At 35.9% G+C, this 20663-nt stretch overlaps 1 protein-coding gene across 6 annotated transcripts in view; it reads left to right on the top strand.

Moving 5' to 3' along the window:
- The window catches only part of LOC117181399 (glycoprotein-N-acetylgalactosamine 3-beta-galactosyltransferase 1-like), a 165225-nt gene that overhangs the window by 142000 nt on the left and 2562 nt on the right, over positions 1–20663 (top strand). The gene's annotated exons all lie outside the window — the stretch shown is intronic.

Below are 20663 nucleotides of genomic sequence, written 5' to 3'. Positions count from 1 at the left end.
ATCTTCAAAGAGCAGAGAGAATTTTACAAAGTTCGTGCATTGCTTTAAATCGCCGAGTTTCATCCTAGATCACATGGTCGAGGATAACGTAGTACGCTTCTAGTATGAATTCTGCATGAAATACTACATACAACATTTTGATTAGATTGCCGTCACCACGACATTCTGCTCTCGGATTCAATAATGATATCTTACTTAGTGCGTCTGCCACTCCTGAATGGTGAGCAAGGGTTCCAGAGAGTAATTTCAGGATGACCAACGTGTTCGATAGGTTGAATGCAGAGATCAAACTATTTTCTTCTTCAGTATCTCCTGTCTCTGTGGTCTGGAACTAAATATTGTGCAGTGGTTTCCCTCCATTTTTTAAGTATAGTCAGCAACGGCCAATAGACTCTCTTTGGCATTATAGGTTACTTCATCTTCATTGGTGAAATTGACAAAATTTAGTTTCTTCATCGTGAGCGAAATGTGAATTTGCCTCCACAATTTGTGAATGATACTTTGCTTTCTCGCGTTGTTCAAGAATATAATTTATAACTTCATTTGTATAAACAACGATAAAACTATTTTGAATATCTGATGAATAGTAATGCACCTGTATTCTTTTCCCGATTCCTTGAGAGTGTAAAAGGATTCCAAGGACGTTACCATTGGAAGGGTCTCTAATTTTGTTACTATCTCTGCAGAAATCCAAACCTCTTTCTGAAAGAAACAAGGTTGCCTCGAGAAGTTGCATCAGTATTTCTTTCCACACTACTCGCTGGTATTATATGGACCTAAACAACAAGTCACTTAACGCAGTTTCTGTTTTTAACTTCCTTTTATCTGCTTACCACTGCTTATCACGATTTTTGTGTGAGAAATAACTTATGTTCAGGGTTTTTGTCGTGTACATTATTCCACTTTTATGTAACGGAATAACCTTCAGGTATTGCCAAAACTAGTTTTAGAGCTTGCGAAAGTTTGCTTTAAATTCTGCACAGCAAACAATAACGGACTTCCTTCGCTTTGTTCCACAATAACCAGCTATGTACACAATTTAAAAATTCCGTAGCTTCTTCTTAAAAAGCTTTGGAAAACACTCAGGCAAACTTTCATGCGACTTTTTTTATGGCAATATGAATTTTAAAACAGGATGATCCTATTTCAAAATACGAGTAAGCCTTGGAAGAGAGGACAGTGTCTTTATGGCGTACTGACGGACTGCATATTAAACAAAGCTCTGATGAAGCTTCAGCTTCAGAACTAGAAAACTTTAAAAATTGGTTCAAAGGAAGTTGTCCTCCTAATGCTCCTTTTCGCGATTTTCTGTTTCCTTCTTCTTATATCCTCCAGATTTACATTTATAGCTAATTTTTTTAGAACAATACGTATTTTATACCAAAAACACACGCAAAAGCAGATCTTATTCATTATATAACTTGCAAACCGACTTCTCATGATAAATACATATCGAAAAATAAATGCTGAATCGCTGATTTTATACGACTATACTGACTAAGGAATTCATAACATATCTCCTATCGCTTACCTGTATACGAAAGTCTACTGCCGCTTAAGGGGGCATCCGTATATAGATTGATGAAAAAATCGATTTTTTTATTGTACAAATCGAAAGTATAACATTTCAAGATTACGCTGTTAAAATTTTAGACCGAAATTCCGAGCGGTTTAGCTGCTATGGCTATTTTCGCTGAAGTCCTTCAGCGCGCGGAGCAGTTGGGCAGGTGCGCCCTCGGACTTTTAAACGCGTTTATTTCGAAATCAGATTTTTCCGATTTTCCGAGTTTATGGGCGCAAGAACTTAGCGAATTTTCAACTTATCGAAAAACAAAAAACGCTATTTTAAAGATAATTTAATTGTCTAGTCGATACGCCTCTTTGTTTTTGTGCAAAATTATTATTTAAGCACTTATTTGCATGAAAAATAAAAAAATGCTGAAATTTGTTTTTTCTGTCATTTTATGAAATAATTTTTCCATCTTTTGAAAATAGGTATATGGACGAGGCATACATCTTCTAATAACAAAAAAAACCGATTGAAATGATTCAGAGAAGCACAGGACCGATGGTGTTCCTCATAAAGCCAGAAGGGGAAAAAAGTTGTCAACTTTCGCGCGTCATTGCGAATTTGTTTATTAACATTTTGTATTAAAAAAAAATTTTTATTGTAATAGAACGTCAATAAATATCAGTCCAAATTTGAGATCGAAACATTGTGTTGTTTTGTCAACAAAAATTCCCAAAGTTTTCTTCGATTTTTCGCGATCTATATAGGGATACCACCTTCAGTGTTTCCGCTAAGAATGACTCTCGGTGTCCTTCGATATTATTTCCTGTTTACGAGACAATACTTATACCATAGAAAGTAGAAACGTCAAAAAATTCTGAGGAAAAAATGACCATGTTCTGGCGTGATGTAAAAAACGGAAAATTCTTAATCAAATTAATGCAATTAATTTTTGGTGGATCTTGAAACAATATAGAACTAAAAGTAATAAAAAACCACTAATTCTAACTAATATGTCTAGATTGAGTTAAAAAAATATATCTCGATATGAAATTTTATTACGCATATTTTTTTGTAGATAAAAAGTTGTAGCATTTTCATTTTACAAATTAAAGCCGAAAAACTGACTTAACAAAATATCAATTTTAATCCCCTTTTCACTTCAACTCGCGCTCCGTTCGTTTCAGATCGAAATATTCGATCAAGGAAAATGTTTCCATGCAAGATAAACGAATTGGAATTTTTCTTACGCCTAATTTTTCTTAACACCTGTTAATAATAACTTACACTTATTGATCTTACACCTAAGATCAATATATTTTCACCCATATCGAAAAATAAAAGGTTAAATGACGCGAAAATTTTTTTCGGGAAATGTTTTTAAACATCAAAGGATCATTTGCGGCCTTGAAAAGAGTTGGGAGAAGAAAAAAGTTTATTTATGAAAATAATGATTATCGACGGACGACTTCAGGCTTTACAGCAGAAGTTTGACTTCTACCTCTACCTGTCGGTTATTATGTAATCTATATTAACCACAGACCCGTAGAAGTTCAAAGTTGTCTACTCGCTGCGATTGTGCTGTTTTGACACAGCTGATACGTATATCAGACCAAATTTGTTTATTTTCGTTTAAAGTGCAAACATTAGTTTTTGCATTATTTGGGCATAATGTTCGTAAGCGATGTTTGTTGTTTTGCCCCACTTTGATAAATATAAACCTCATAACTAGCCCAATGACAACTTTGAAATTTGCTTGGAGGGTTTTACAGCACGGCCAGTATTGCTCAAACATAGTAATTAAAAATAACTTTTTTCACAATTCTAATTATTTAGGACCAGAGACACATTCCTGCATGCCTTCTATTTAGCGTGTCAAATTTTTAACACAATATCTCATTTCGTGTGGGCGTTAGTTGGGAAAAAAAAGAACCGATTCAACTTCCACTTGTATTTTCTTTGAAATTTGTTTTTCTCTAGAATTCCCACCAGAATAAAGCAGAGCCACGGACTTTATTACCTCCTCTTACATTTCCAAAACTTTCAGAGCGATACCTCATTTCGTTTAGTCGTTGGGAAAGAAAATTGAGGACCAGGTTTGGTCACGTGACCCTCGTTATCTGGCCTTAAATGGAAAAAAATGTACACATTTTCCTTGTTATTGCAAGTTTTTCGTACATTTCGCGCTCTTTTACTCTTGTGTCTGTTTTGTTTTGTACATCGAAATGATTGCGGTATATTGTCCATTTTAATATAAAACGAAAAACCGTCACTGTTTAAATTAATTACTTTTATTTAGAAAAACATATACTAATCAGATTTAATATAATCTTCAGACTCAAATGTGCATTGTGCAATATTTAGTGAAGAGTTAAGGACTAACTGATATCTTCTAATGTAGCATATGCATAGGCTAGTTTAAATAGCGAAAATTCAAGGTCGCCTAGCGCGAGACCGTGTCACGGCGGCAAGCCTTAGAGTCCTATAGTATACTCGAAAGTTCCAGCGGTGACATTAAATAAAATCATAACCATTCCTAAACTACTGAATATTTTGATTTGAAGCTTTCCAAACAGCTTTATCACAGTTTTCTCCTCAGTTTTGTCGCGAGAAGTCTTTTCTTGCTCAGAATTCCCTCGATAAACGAAATGCTGAAAGTTATAAAAGTCCGATTCATGTTGAGCATCGGAAAAAAATTATTAACAATTTTTCAACATTTTTGTAAAACAATTTTATATTGAATGATAATTACACCACCGAAACAAAAAGAAATACCAACTAAACGTTGTTATACAGAGTGTCCCAGAACTAAGTGTCTAAACTTATATGACTATATAAAAAAAAAGAAATCGATACTTCCTTTGGAAAAAATGTATTGAACTTTTAGTTTTAGTTACATTATCCATCCTATTCGTACAAGCAATTTTTTTATAATGCATACCCATAACAAATGCATTACTTGATCTCTTAGTACATTCACCCAACTGTAACTTTATTCATAATTATTATATAACGGTGGCATGAATATAAACATTGTTCGAAATAAAATTATCTTTGCAGTGAAGTTTGTTACGTTCTTAAGCGATTTTTTTCACTGACTAATTCAAACTTTTGTGAAGAGGTCAACATTTTTGAAACCTCTTGTTCAATAGGCCTAGAATGTGGCTGTCTGCTATAACCATTCAGCATTAGGCCAATAATAAAACCTACAATAATATGATGCAATTGTCATATAAGTCTATCAATTCCAATAGTTAAATTTGAGAAGTTATGCGCGTTGTACAACAAACAAAATATCAACCGATCTGTGTGGAATAAAGCACAATTGAACCGCTGGATTGTATAAGGGAACATAAAGTCCGATCGCTGATGGTGAGGAAGCCCCTCGGAATTTTTAAAATCATTTAAACATTTTAATTTTCCAAACATATGTGGCTATTCAAAAATTTAAATGCGCATCTTGTTTTCTCTTTAAAAAAGTTGTAGCTCTCTTCGTTTTTGGAATAATTTCAATAAACACACATTTTTTTAAACTGAAGAAATTCCGTCTTTTTTAACTCGCTCCAATTAACAGAATATTGAACATTTTACTTCACATTTAGATGAATTATAGTTCAAAGTATACTTAAAGCGGTGGAATAGTTTGAACTTATTGGTTTTGTTATGAAAAATTGTTAATAATGTGTTTCTGGTTTAGTATACGAAAATGGTTCTAACATTTTCAATCGAATAGTATATCGACGTAAGTTTAAGCTATCAAAAACTTCTCGCGGATAAAATGGTCATTAGAATTCGTAGTAGTTTTATGAAAAGTTTCGTTTCTATTGAATAAAGTATTAATAACCTGCGATTCTCTTATTCGCTCGAGCAACGCAGCAAACACATAACTCAGACGTGAATTTTAGCTGGGTAGGTACAGCCATCTAGGAAAGTTGAAAAATTGTATTTTTCCACATCAATTTCTGTGTTTTTTTAAAATAATATAAAGAATTATTTATAATATTAAGTATGAACTGTAGGGTAGTCCAAAATAATGTATTTTTGAATTTTGGCCATCCAATACTAGAAACTGATTTTTCATGGTGAATAAACTATTGTGTATTTTTTCAGAATTTTAAAATAATAATTGAACAAGCGCATGGAATTCGAAAGTTTGGGTGATTTTAGCTAACAAAATTCATCAGAGTTCATAAACTCGTCAAATATCAATGTGCAAGCTGACTCTGCATTTGCACCTTTATTAATCTGAGGGAATTATTGGTTGGTGGGCGGAGCAGTAAGCAACTCACTTTGTACTCAGATAGTGAGACCCAGACTTCCACCTTTGTATATTTTTCACTTGTTCTATGTTTCCCCATTTAGATTTCTTAGAAAATTAGTTTTTATTCCGAATTTTTCAATATTTAAAATTCTGAAAAAATAAGTGATATGTTTATAATCATAGGGGAATAAATTGATGAAATTTAATTTTTTAAACAATTTTTTAAAAATATTCTATTTTTTTACAGATTTATTTGTTTAATATCTGATAGATTAATATCATTTATAATCATTGTTTAAATAATAATTAATCAATTAAGAGAATAATAATACTTGATGATAAAAGTATTCTAAATAAAATTCACATAAATTTGTGTAACATTTAATTTTCAATTTTAAGGTCCAAATATGTATTACTTTTATTTGAACAATTATTTTGTTCAAATTTTGTAATTTAGAAGAAAAATTTTTTTTAAATTTTTTAATTATTTTTTTTCTTATACCATTTTATGTTTTCTTCAGTTTTATTTCTTTAACCATTTTCTTTTTTAATTAATTACTCTTTTTGAAATATTTAAAATTCTGAAAAAATAAGTAATATATTTATAATCATAGTGAAATAAATTTCTGAAATTTAATTTCTTAAAGAATTTTTATAAATATTCTATTTTTTTAATATCTGATAGATTAATATCATTTATTATCATTGTTTACATAATAATTAATCAATTAATAAAATAATAATACTTGATGATAAAAGTATTCTAAATTATATTCACATAAATTGTGTAAAATTTAATTTTCAATTTTAAGGTCCAAATATGTATTACTTTTATTTCAACAATTATTTTGTTCAAATTTTGTAATTTAGAAGAAAAATTTTTATTTAATTTTTTAATTTTTTTTTTCTTATACTATTTTATGTTTTCTTCAGTTTTATTTCTTTAACCATTTTCTTTTTTAATTAATTACTCTTTTTGCAATGTTTAAAATTCTGAAAAAATAAGTAATATATTTATAATCATAGTGAAATAAATTTCTGAAATTTAGTTTCTTAAAGAATTTTTAGAAATATTCTATTTTTTTAATATCTGATAGATTAATATCATTTATTAACATTGCTTAAATAATAGTAAATTAAGAAAATAATAATACTCAATGATGAAAGTGTTCTAATCAAAATTCTCATAAATTTGTTTCAAATTTCATTTTCAATTTTAAGGTCCAAATATCCATTACTTTTTTTTCCTCCGAAAAATAATGGAATACTGGTATAACTTTAGGTATAATAATTTCTTTTTATCGTTTAAGGTGTTTGAGCGGATTAGGAACGGTGCACCACCGGTGCCCCGTGCATAATCGTGTAGTTATTTATGGACTCCCTCCGACTTTTAGGGACGAATCTCTTCGTGTTTTTGCTAATTATCTTATTTATATTGAGCTTCAAAATAATCCATTTTTAAATGATCAATTCTTGACTCTATGAAGAATAACTGTTGTAATTTTTAACTAAAAAAATATATTTATGGGCCCAAATGAGCTCCTGAAAATCGTCATTTTCGGCCTTTTTAGTCAAAAACCAACATTTTTGTAGTTAAAAAAAGATAATTCCTAATTACTTTTTTAATAAACACATTTTTTGGGGTGCTTATTATATCCTGAATATTAAGCGTCTTAAATTTCGTTATTTCATTACAATTATTTATATGAATAATTCACACTTGAAGAAAAATATATGTTTTTCTTTGTTAAAGTCCATAAGAAATTAATTAGCGATGCGCTCGCTCAATTATTATTTTTTTAATCTGAAAAAAATACACAAGAGTTTATCCACTATGAAGATTGAGTTTCTAGTATTGGATGGTCAAAATTCGAACATACGTTATTTTGGATCACTCTAATGAACTGGTTAATTTTTGTGTGTACTTCATATTTTCTTGTGGATCATGGTTGTATATGTTGACTGCAAATCTCGGTTAAGCGAACAACCAATGTCGATGATGTAGACTCTTCCACCTTTTTTTCTCGCATATTTAAGGCCCCATCTGAGGACAAATTTAAGGGCGTGTTGTCAAGATCCGCTTTACAGATAGTGCTGTAAAGCGCAACATCTTGTTTACTTTTAAAATAGTCTCCCAACTGTATAACTTATGTCTTACACATTTTTTGTGATCTACAACGCCCCTACCTCTAAATGTCGTGGCAGAACTACCCTTTCAATCTCTCAATTTCTGTGGTGCATTCGGTGCTTCGTCATTTCTACGCGAACAATTCTGTTTAACTTTTCAAGGTCGGTGTTAGACCATTTTATGAGCCCGAAGGAGTACGTGAGGACAGGGATGGCATATTTGTTGATCGCCCTGATTTTGTTTGCGGAGTTGAGAAAACTCTTCATAATTAATCTGATTCTCGTAGTGAAGGCCGTCGTTACGCTTGTCTTAACTATCGTATGTTGAATATCTTCAGATTCAAGAATACACATATATTTATATGATTCGCCTCCAGCCATTGCCTCGATGTCATTTTTGAACTCGTTGTCTAACTCTGCGGTCCCTAATTGCCCTCTGGTTAAATGCACTGTTCTACATTTATCTAGTCCGAACTCCATGTGGATATCATTGGAAAACTGCTCTGTGACATAGATCCCCTGTTTCAGTTTCTGGGCTGAACTAGCATATAGCTTCAGGTCATCCATGTAAAGAAGATGGGTCACTTGATGACCATCTTCATTATCATGAATTCCAAGCCCATGAGACATGCTGTTTAGTGTCTTGCTCAATGGATTCAACGCTAAACAGTACCATAGTGCGCTGAAGGAGTCTCCTTGAAATATACCCGTCGTAAAGTGTATTGATCTAGTTATCCTTGGTTGTCCATGATCAAAATACTTGGAATACTTGATAGTCATGCGGCACTGAAGGAAATGCTTGCTTGTAGTCAATGTATGCTATGTGTAAGTTCCTTTGATGCTTACGAGCTTGAGTCATGGCAACATCGTCTATAGTGACTAGATCTTTACAGCCTCGTGATTTTTTACAACATCCTTTTTGTTCTTCTGTAAGAATGTCATTCTCGTCGCAATGAGAATATACCTTATCTGCAATGATAGCTGTAAGACATTTATAAATTATTGGAAGACAGGCTATCGGTCGAAAGTCAGATGGATTTTGAGCCTCTGGTTTTTTTGGTATCATATACTTAGTACCTTGGAGCATAAAACCTGGCATCAGATCTGGGTGTTCAATAATCTTCTGAAAACACCTTGCCAACGCAAAATGCACACTCGTCAGGTACTTGTACCAGAAGTTGTGCACAATGTCCGGATTTGGAGCTTTCCAATTACTTGCCCTTTTCAAGACTTCTGAAACATCCAAAGCTGTGATGTTTGTCAGATGCATTTCAGGGCTATTGCTTGTCCTTGCTTCCTCCAGTTTGAACTGCGCAGTGTCCAAATTGCATCTGCTCATTTTTTCCCAAACACCCGACCAGTAGTTAGCCATACCTTCCAATTGAGGGACTTCGGTGCCTTGGTGGTTATTTGGCTTTACTTATTATTATTATTATTATTATTATTATTATTATTATTATTATTATTATTGGAAAACTATAAAATACATAAAAAATAAACCAGTTCATACTTAATATTATAAATACTTCCTTATATTATTATTTAAAAAAACAAAGAAATTGATGTGGGAAAACACAATTTTCCAACTTACCTAGATGGCCGTGCTTACCCAGCTAAAAGCCGCCACTGAGTTATGTGCTCGCGACGCGAGCTTGAGAGAATATAACACTCGTAGGTTATTAAAACTTTGTTCAATTAAAATGAAACTTTTCAGAAAACTTCTCCTAAATCTAATGAACATTTTACCCGCTAGAAGTTTTTTATAGCTTAAACTTACGTCGATAGACTTTGAGATTGAAAATATTGGAAACATTTTCGTATACTTAAATAGAAAAACATGATTTAACAACTTTTCATAACAAAACAAATAAGTTTTCAAATATTTCACCGCATAAAGTGTATTTTAGCTATAACTCCTCCAAATTTGAAGTAAAAATCTTCTATATTCTCTTAATTAGAGCGAGCTGAAGTGAAAAAGACGGAATATCTTCAGTTTTCAAAATTCTTGTTTTTCGAAGTTAACTAAAAAATGGACAGACCTCTAACTTCTTTTAAGAGGAAAAAAATATACGCATTTTAATTTCTAATAAGAATATATGTTTGAAAAATCAAGATTTTTCAATATTTTAAAAAATGAGACTTTAAGTACCATTTTACAATCCAGTCGTTCAATTGCAATATTTAGTATAAACGTTACGAGATTTTGAAGTACTGTATTCGAGAAATAGTTCTTCTTACTATCACTAATCTGATTTTATGAACTCTTAAAAATTGGTAGTGAATTTCGTTTAATGTTAAAATGAAAAAATAAAAGTAATATTTTAATTTACATAGTTGCAGTTGACTATAATTTTAAAAAACTATTAGAACCAGATGTTTACACTGCACATGGAGAAAGTGATCAAATCTTCTGTTATACAAACAGTAAACGGAAAATTTCGAATGCATCTTGTGAACTATTTGTGAGTTACTGTAAAACTTGTAATTGTAAAAAGGACGTCCAAAAAGCGGCATAGTTGTGAAGTCCATAGTATCAAATGGACTTAATCTGCGGGGTCAAATGAACCTAATTGACTTAAAATCATGCAGTGATGGTGATTATAACTGGTTAATGAATTACCAAGATCATGCTACGAAATTTCTACATCTAAGCCCCTTGAAATCTATAATAAATATGCTACTAAGGTAGCAAAGGAATGGATAAAAAAAATTTCACCGGAGGAGCTTCGCAAATCTCGGAAACTTTAGCGGAAGAAACGGAAAGTCTCGGAAAGAAGATTCCTTTCTGATTCTTTCCGAATTGTATGTGAACTTTTCTTCCGATTTCCTTCCGAACGCCTCACTTTTCAAAGATTTCCGACGTCTTTCCGAACTTTCTTCGAACTTTCCAGCAGCATGTACTTCTTTCTTAAACTTTCAATATTTCTTTCTGCATAACTGTTATAGTGTCCCAACAGTTTATTCCGATGCTTTGCGAATTTGCACCTGTGTCCCACTGTTTATTTTCTTCCGAATGTTTCCAATTTTTTTCCGAATAAATGTGAAATGTAAAATTAAAATGATATATAAATTATGTAACCTTGACATGCAGGATCTTCCTGAGACCCAAGATCTGGCAGAAATAGATGTCTACCTTCGTGATATCTCGGAGGAGTCTGACCTATGGACAATCAATTTTACAGTTTATGGTGCTCCAACAGCTTTGGCTGATTGAAATTGAAGAGTAAAACAGTAGTTGAATCAAAACAACAAAAGTTGCTTGCATCAAGTGAAAAAGAAGATTGCATGGAAAGACAGAATGGGTCCCGTGTTCAGTGTGTGATGGGCAACGGAATATCAGGTAGCCCCTTTGCAGAAAGGGTCCTAAAATTCGCCCAAGAAGTGAGAATGTTCAATCAAACACTGAAGGAGTCAAAGTCAAGTTTCTTGCTGACTTATCGCGTCTCTTCAGCGATCACCCTGTTTCTTTCAAAAATCCACCCAAGCCTAGCGAGGTAGAGGCTATTCGGAGAGAGGTATACAAGATTCCGTAAACACTGGAGTTGGAAGAAAATACTGATAATATTAGCTTTTTCAAAAAGTTTTGCGACGACCTCATAATATATGAGGAGGAATGTCTATCAATCACTGCTGCATATAAATCTGGCCCGCATATACACCCCATATTTAAAGTCATAAAGGGCAACTTGCTCAACCCAGAGAATTACAAGCCAATAACTGTATAAGATCTTTACAGCTGTCCTATACAACGTGATTGTTCGAAGAATTGAGCATGTGTGGAGAGAGATCTACAAACAACGTGGCTCTCAGAAAGGTGTAGCAGGTTGCCGAGAGAACCTGCTAATTTACAGTGCGTCTGCTAAGATGCAGCAGCCCAACACCGCGCCTTGTCAATTGTCTGGAGGACTAACGGAAATCTTTGAATTCAATTTCTCATAGGATTATCATCTGTCTGTCAGAAAGCTTGAAGGTTCATCCACACATAGTGGGATGAGTAGTGGGACGATGGTCGTGGGGCCTAAAGTGTATTCTTTGGACCCACTTCGTCGCGTCGGCTTGCGGGTTCGTTTCCCGCCTCGCACTCTGGAAGAGCCTCGGCGGTCTATGCGATGAAAATTAGCCTAACAAGGGCGTTGTTCATCTACGGTGAGTCGTGGGACCGGAGTTTGTGGGGGTTGTGTTAAGGAATAAGGTGCAAGAAATATTAAAAACCTTAGGGGACACATTAGAAGCTTCCATTCCATTCCACATAGTGAGATGCATAGAAAGATTAATGCCCCCTTGGAGAACTAAGTTTACTATTTCATCTGGAAATTATTGTGTGACAACGAAAACCATCATCTTCAAAAAGTGCGTCTTTCAGGGCGATGCCATGAGTCCTCAGATTTTTTGTATCACACTTTTGTCTATATATCTCGTACTACGAAATTCTCCTAGATTCGTCTGCGGCGACACTAATCATCGCCTTTTAAATATCACCTGTACATACCTATTAAGTTATCTGCGACTAACATGCTTGCCGTCCCTGTTCTACCTACTCGTTTAGGTTGGTTAAAGGGACGAAGAACGACCGTACGGCGCTTGATATCGCCATAGGTAACAGCATGCATATGCATAAGAGCTTGCATATAAATTCGTCCTTTCCGCGATTATACACATAACGCCCTCATGTTGGACGAGGCCTTCTGAATCCCCAATATCTTCATAATCGAATTGTTCTAAGCACAGATTACATTGTTGTATATAGCAGGGATCCCCTTCTAAAAATATTCAAAGTACACAAGATGATTGGCAAAGGAGATTTCCTTTACAAAGCCACGGAGGAGGCGGTCAAGACCCTTGGCCTGCATGTTGACATCAGAAGTGCGGAAAGTGCATTACTCCATCCAGATGCTTCACTTCTAAAAGCCGAAGTAAAGGAAGCAGAAGTTTTCTTTAGATCACCAGGGCCTCAGGTACAGAGAGTTTCATTTTCGCAAGCCGGGACGGTGTAATTTCAACTTTTGTTTACCGCGACCGCATTTTTATTATCTTCCTTTTATTATGTTCCGACTTCTTCCTTTCGCTACTCATGGTCGGAGGTGGTTGTATTCTATGAGTTTTGTGTGGACGTGAATATCGTCTGGGGTAGCGCACAATCCCAGTGGACGGTTTAAGTTTGAGAATTATCTCAGTAATTTATCGGACAAATGGAAAAAATCTTAAACAATACTAGTCAAAAATGAGGAAATAATACTTAAAATATGGCTATTCATTCTACCATATTTTAAGTATTATTTTCTCATTTTTGATTATTTATAATCATGTTGGATTATTTATAATAAACCTGAATTTTAATAATCAATTTTACTAGTATTTTTTAAGGTTTTTGTAATTTGTCCGATTCCTCTAATTTCTTCTACTTCCTATGTTCAAATTATTATATTTTTTAAAGAAAAAAAGCAAAAGTGGCTTGTATGCCTTTAAAGTGTGACTATTATTTTTTCGAAATCCGTTTTTTTTTTTAAATCGCTCATATTGTTGCGAAACTAAGTTATTTTTGATGAAAAACGTCAATTTTGCTGAGTTTTTAGGTCTTTTATCACGTTTAAAAATTATTTAACATTTATCGAAAAATAAAGAGGATATTATTATGACCATTGTTTTCTATATTAAAAAACAAAAAAATTCCCTACCTTAAAATTGTTATACTATAAATAGAAAGCATTGTGACACGGTACAAGTTTCGGGTAGCGTACAGCCCCGGTGGACGTTTAGAGGATGAGCCAGCTACGTGGATCGTTCTAGGGTTAACTGCTTTCTTTTATTTGTACGCTCTCCCTTTTATGAGTTTAATCAAGCCTTCCATACATCTTTCCACGTATTTTCTACATGTAATCTTAATTACTATTCTTACTTCTGAGTGCGTGTGAAATTGCACAAGGCTTCCGTTTCTTATTAGCATTATCAATCTTAACATTGGATTCAATTCCGTAACAGTACTTCCCAATTTTCTGTCTCTCTCAGATATTCCAGCATCTTCATCTATTCTTCCCCTGGACTATTTCCATTTAAAGTTCACTTCATTCACTTCCATGCCCCCTCCCCCCAACCTTCGTCACATGTACACCTCTCAACACATCCGCCTATGATTTCGGACAATACCTACAAACTCTACATTCTATCCACCATTCATCCAATATCTGCATGCTCTATTTTTAAAACTTTCAGGTACTCTGATTCCTTCTGCATCTCTTCCTCTATTTACTGCTACCCTCTATTTTTCATTTGTATACCATATTCAAACCTCATTTCATATCTCCTCCCATTTTTAAAGTCCCGTGTTACCCCTCCCCTCTTTGTCCAATGTCACCTGCCCACACGCTTGCACCTGGGTTAAATTTGTCTATCAGCTTGCTTACTTCTTCCTCTTGTATACCATTTTTTCTGATTTCCCTTTCTCTCCTTATTCCCCCTACTGCGCTTCGGGCCTTCACGTTTCAATGTCGCGATAACCGAAAAGTACTCCGAGCCCATTTCATTGCCCATTTACATTCTAACCATCAGGTTCTTTTTTCTTTTTTTTGACAGATTGTAGTCTGTTACGATGTCCCCTATAGCCGCGTACGTAAATTCATCCTCTTCCTTTCCTCTGGTATTGTCGTTGAAAATAAACCATCCCGCCTCTCCCAACAAGACTAGCAGCCTCCTACCCTCCCCATCCATTTCGTCGTGTGTCGAGTTTTTTGTGACGCCCTCTTTTCTGTATCACACATCCTTCATTCTTATTCCCCTGTCCATGAATTCAGCACCCCGCCCCACTATCAGCACGAAACACTTCTACTTTCGTATCTGCAAATACTACGTTCGAACAGTCGCGGTGGATATTTTCGTTCGCCCACGCCTATCCCTTTCTTGTCACAGCTTTTTGGACTTCCCACAAATTATGCGTCTTCCCAAAGAGCTTGGTAATGATCTCATCCTCCATTTTTGCGGTCACACATATTTTATCCCTGTCTCATAATTCGCCAGCGTTCCGTACCTCTTTCTACCTCTTCAGCCAATTCCTTACAAAGTCCTTTCACTTTCGCATATAGTGTGCAGTGGCTGTGCGAGTCGTTTTGTGTCCTTTTGGATGCGAGCACAAAAACACGGCTTCGAACCGACTCGTGTAGGCTACCCACATGACACAATGCGTCTTTTCCGGATCTCAAACAAATAATACTGGATCAAAACTCACAGTACATTTTAGACTAACATTTCCTGAGTTCCATATCATAGGTGATTTATTTTTCGGACGTACGTCCTTCTGGTGTCGCTGAGGACGCTGTTGTGAAACTGACTATATAAGCGTGCAAAGCCTCCAACAATGAAATAGAGCGCAATAGTAATATAGCTCGAGCGTATGCTTTGAAAGTAGTATCGCTGTGCGAAAAAAGCTCTCAGTTGACAGTGCTATCGTCGCAAGAAATCCTTGCGATTTCTGTATGGATTTCTCACAATGAAGGTCGTAAGCCATGCAACCCAGCGCTTGCTGTTTAGCAGGTATATTGGGAAAATGCGGAGCGCATAAACCCATACCGAAACACCAGGGGTTTCTTGCAATGACAGCAAGGTCACGTGATATGGTTTTCTGGCTCAGCGAGACTGTTTTCTCAGCATAGAATGCTTAACTTTCCTGGTATAAGACATACTCGTGCTTAAAATGCATAAATTCTAGCTAGAATAACAAAAAAAACCTGCTGGTAAACGCTTAAGAAATACCCTGGTTATTTTACTTAGATTTTTTCCTTCGTGTATTATAGGAAAATGTTATTAATTTTATCTTCAGGTAGTTTGGAAGTAGTGCTAAATAATTTTTAATCACTTCGTTTATCGAGGCAATTTTTTTCAACTGATCTGAAATTTAACAAACTATGAGTTTGCAATATGTTTTGTTCTAGCGCGATCAGGTATGAACTAGATTCTCAGTGAATCAATCAGTGTTTTTTTAACTAAAAGTCAGGTAATTTTCATTGATTGTTAAATTATTCAGTTAAATTTACCTGATTCAGATTTAGAAAGTAGAAAATATATTATTTTCTTGATCACAAAAATACACAGTTGCGATTTCATGACTTTATTTACAAAAATTGTTCATCTTACAGCAATTATGTAATGATTATCGGAAGAAATGATTATTGATATTTCTATATTCCATGTTTGATATCTCCCTCCCACTCAATTGGTTCACCGTGGCATTCTCGTCGGCCCCCTGCCTCCTATGATGCTAAGTGCATTATATAAGGCCCCTAATTGTTAATACATGTATTCTGTAAAAATTGTTTTTTTTTTTGTAGAGAATTCATCTTTCTGGTTTAAAAATCCACTATTTGGATTAAAATTTATTTATTTTGTGTTGTAATATTTTTGAATCGATTATTGTTTTTTAGTCAACATTTTTGTGGCCATGCCTTTTTTAACATCCAAGTGTCATATCACGTAGCTCGGTCTCGGACCCCCCCCCCCCTCCCCTATATAACTGAAATTTGGAATAATGTCCGATTTCGGGCTTTTTTTGGACATTAATCGTGCGTGCCTCGTGCCTGTTTGTGACTTTTGTGTGGCAAGGCCTCCCTTGCTCCGCATATCACCATATTCCCAGCCACAGTAGGCTAGCAGTTCTAGAAAGCATATATACGCGGACGCTTTAATTTTAAGTTCAAGTGTATTTTTGTTAAAGATCTTATTACGTAACTTGTTTTACTTATCTATATTTGTATCGTGCTATCGCATAGAGTGTCAATTCAATCCTAGCGGGCTACCGAGCCACGCTCAGTCCCACGCACAACCATTCAGTGCGCCGACGCCTCGCGTGGGGCCAGGCATTATACCTAACCGCGCGACGCGGAAGCGGTACTTCGCTGGATGCAGCGAACCGAGAAACTTCGAGAAGCTCTCACCCGGTCCAACTCCTCTGGCCGCCATACGCTCGCAGTAGACGACCAGGCGGCGCACAGTGGGGTATTTTGGATTTGTTCGCGCAAAAAATCGACGACTCGTCAATTTTCAACCGAATTGAATTTTTGTTTTTTAAAATACTCGTGAATAAATTTACTGTCGGATAGATACGCCACTATCACGGTTTGAATCTTCAGTACGTAGAAAAACGTCGGCAGTCGTCGGCCGATTTTTAAGCTATTCAGATGTGAGTAATATTTGGTAATTCGTGCAAACAATCCTTCATGCTTATTGTTATTTATGTTTTCAACTATTACAAGTGCAAACCTTTCTATTCTCATTCTATTTTAGCAATAAAAGTTTTAAATAATAGTTAATAAACGCTCATAACGTTAATACTTTAATTTTCAAATTATTCAACCGAGAAACGTTTATTCTGAAGAGATAAACGAAAGAGTATTTTATAGAATTTTAAATTCTTTTTCTTGGAGTTTTTATGTTTATTTTAATAAAAACTGTAAGAAAAAAGATTTAAAATTCTCCCGTATCCGACTCGCTTTGTGGTCGACATGTGCTCCTGTAGCCAAACATTGAATTTAGTGTATGCTTGCGTCAGGTGCCCCTGAGCAGCCTACCCGTGGCAACGCATCTACCTCCGTTTCCACCTTTTTCTTGCTCCAGCGACCGTTCCATTCAATGACGACCAAGGCATCCTCTCATCATGTACTTGACCTATACCTATCGTAGGGAGGAAGACTTGGGCCGCGAACCACTTGCTCTATATTATAACACCTTACATTTGTTATTCGCATAAACACACGCGCGCGCGCACGCGCATACGTATTTAAGATTGTCCACGCAAAATGCACACACCGCTCACACATCAGAACTGCAATAGAACTGCACCTAAGTAGAAAAAAATATACACAGCTTATTTTATTATACTTCAACTAGTTACTACCTTTTACTTGTAAAATAAATCCCAACTCCAAAACCCTTCCTAGAATGAAACGTCCGGCAGGACGAAACACAGGTAGGTAAAATGAAACGTCACATAGGTCCCGAACAGGTTTTCATTTTTTTCTTCAACAGGATATATTACTTATTCGCAAAATTTAACTATTTTTTTGAAAAATCGCCTTTTCAGGTTGTAAATTCAAGTAACTTCATGCAAAATTTTCTTCTAATCTAAAACTCATATTTTGATGTTAAGAAGTCAAACTGAATTTTTTCTGAAAGAAAATTCAACTATTTTGTTTTTAATCTGTCTGTTTAATTAAAAAAATGTATCTATTTTCGTATAAATTGAATTTTTGTTGGTTAAATATTTAACTTTACTTGAGGAATATTTGTCTTTTTGGTTTGAATTTAATTTCTTGTGGTAGAAAAATTTATTCACATTTGAAAAGTAAATTGTGCAAGTTTGAACCCAAAATCTTTATTATAATACGTATGGCGCCACTCAGAAGACACCCATGTAAAAAAAGTGTGTTCATGACCGGCATGATTCCGGGAGAACGGCTTATTTGAAATCAAAAAACCAAACGGCATTTTAGTCTGTGAAGTTGTGGCCATTGCCTGAACTAGGATAATCTAAAAATATTGAAAATTGAGTAATTTACACGTTTTTGAACCAATGAACTCCAACCTAGACAAGTTTCGAGGAGCCAAATACCTGTTATTGGCACGTACCGCTAACCGAAGAAAGCAAGCCTCTCACAGCCTTCACCGTACCCGAAAAGGAGCTTTTTAAATTCACCGTGATGCATTTTGGGTTACACGCCGCTCCGTCTACGTTCCAAGATCTCCGCGACAAAGTCATTACGCCAGACATGGCACCGAACGCCTTCGCATACTTAGAAGAGACCGAAACTTGTGACAAACATATCCAAGTTCTACAAAATGTCTTTGAAAGATTCCATGAAGCAAAACTTAAAACTGGACAAAGAAAAATGACAATTTCTCCGCTTCAAGCTGAAATACTTTGGGCAGGTGTTACACAAAGAGGGCCTCCACACGGACTTTGACAAAATAGCAGCCATAAAGGATCTACCGCCGCCGAGAAACCTAAAAGAAATCAACGGACTTCTAGGACTCATATCTGGATACTGATTATTTACTAAGGATGTAGCCCGTGTAGCAGCCCCTCTACACCAACTACTCATGAAAAAAGCCAAATGGCAGTGGACAGAAACCCAACAGCAAGTCTTTAAAGTTCTCAAAGACAGGCCCACGTCTGCTCCTATTCTCGCTTGCCCTGACTGGACCATAGGGTTCACCCTTCAAACCGACGCCAGCAGAGCAGGACTCGGTGCCGTGCTCACACAGCAGGATGGAAACACAGAGCGAATTATCGCTTACGCCAGCCGCTCCATTAATAAGGCCGAAGGCAACTACTTCGCCACCAAACTGGAATTTCTTACTGTAAAATGGGGAGTATGGAAGACGTGGGCTTATTTGGAGGGTCACCGTCCTGACCGACCACCTATCCTTAAAGTGTCTCGACAAGATCGTCTATCCCTTAGGCCTCCTAGCTCGCGATTCTATGAAACTAAGCTAATGGGATTTCGAGTTGAAACACCGCCGTGGAGCCGATAACCTAATTGCGGAACCCTATCCAAAAAAATCTTACGAAACCTGCTATATACAGAGAAATAGGTCCTAGACGTATACATGACGGGCGGCTTTACCGGCACATTTTACATACTCTGGATTTCAACGATTTCACCCATGATGAACAATGAAAGATCTGCATACCGAAACAAGCCCAAGAAAGAGTCTTACAGGAAATACCTGACGACCCAAAGGTCGGACACCTCGAAGTGGCGAAGACAGGCTCGTTTGGTCCAAAACCATTAATGGCCGGAAATACTTAGGATGGGAACACAACATGTACTATGCATGTCACGAACGTCAAACAACAATCACCAGGAAGTCCTGCGAACAAAACCGCGTTGCCAAGAAAACAGAAACACCAGCATCGTATACAAAGCATTCAGGTAGCCCTGAAACTGGCTCGAAGCCTAATAGCAAGTAACCTCTCAAAACAACGTTCAAGGTACGCTGGCGTCAGGCGCCCCTGACCGGCCTACCCGCGACAACGCACTTGCCCTCCTCCTCCTGCTCTCGTAACCGACTCGCACGGTGGTCGACATGTGTTCCTGTGGTCATCCTTCGAATTCACGGTGCGTCGGCGTCAGGTGCCCCTGTCTAGCCACGGCAACGCTCCTGCTCACGTCCCCTCTTCCCGCTTTCATAATCGACACGCTCAGTTGTCAAAATGCGTTCCTGTGACCGCCCTTCGAGAAAAGGATATTCTGGCGTCAGGTGTTTCTGACCGACCTACATGCGACAACTCGCGAGTTTATGCAGGGAAGTCCTGAGTTCGCGGGTAATTCTTGAAATATTCTCTTGAAATAAATGTCTATCTAAAACATTTTATGTGTTTTAAGAGCTTTCAGGCGGTAGTTTATTCTTATTTTTCTAAAACTCTTTATCCAAAATATTGAATTCAGATACAACGTGAACCTTAAATATAAATAGCAGAGTGGGGACGAAAAAATGTATTTGTAATTCGCGTGAGTGGGAGTCACTTATGTAATTTAAACAACGCTGTTCTCACGTCGCTAAACCGACCTCGGGGCTCTTTTCAAAGCACTGAGTTGAACTTCCGCCCCCATACGCACGTCTGATTATAACGCGCTCTGGATTCATCCAGTCTAAATATTTTATAACTCAAAAACTATAACTTTAACTGATTTTTGGAAGAGGAATTTTCAATTGATTTTTTAAAATTTATATATAGCTATATAAGTCCGGACACTTCAGCCTGGGACACCTTGTTTA

Source organism: Belonocnema kinseyi, chromosome 10 (genome assembly GCF_010883055.1).
Source record: "Belonocnema kinseyi isolate 2016_QV_RU_SX_M_011 chromosome 10, B_treatae_v1, whole genome shotgun sequence".
In the NCBI taxonomy this organism is placed as follows: Eukaryota; Metazoa; Arthropoda; class Insecta; order Hymenoptera; family Cynipidae; genus Belonocnema; species Belonocnema kinseyi.
Note: the sequence above shows the minus strand (reverse complement) of the source record. Positions and strands in the feature narration are given on the sequence as shown.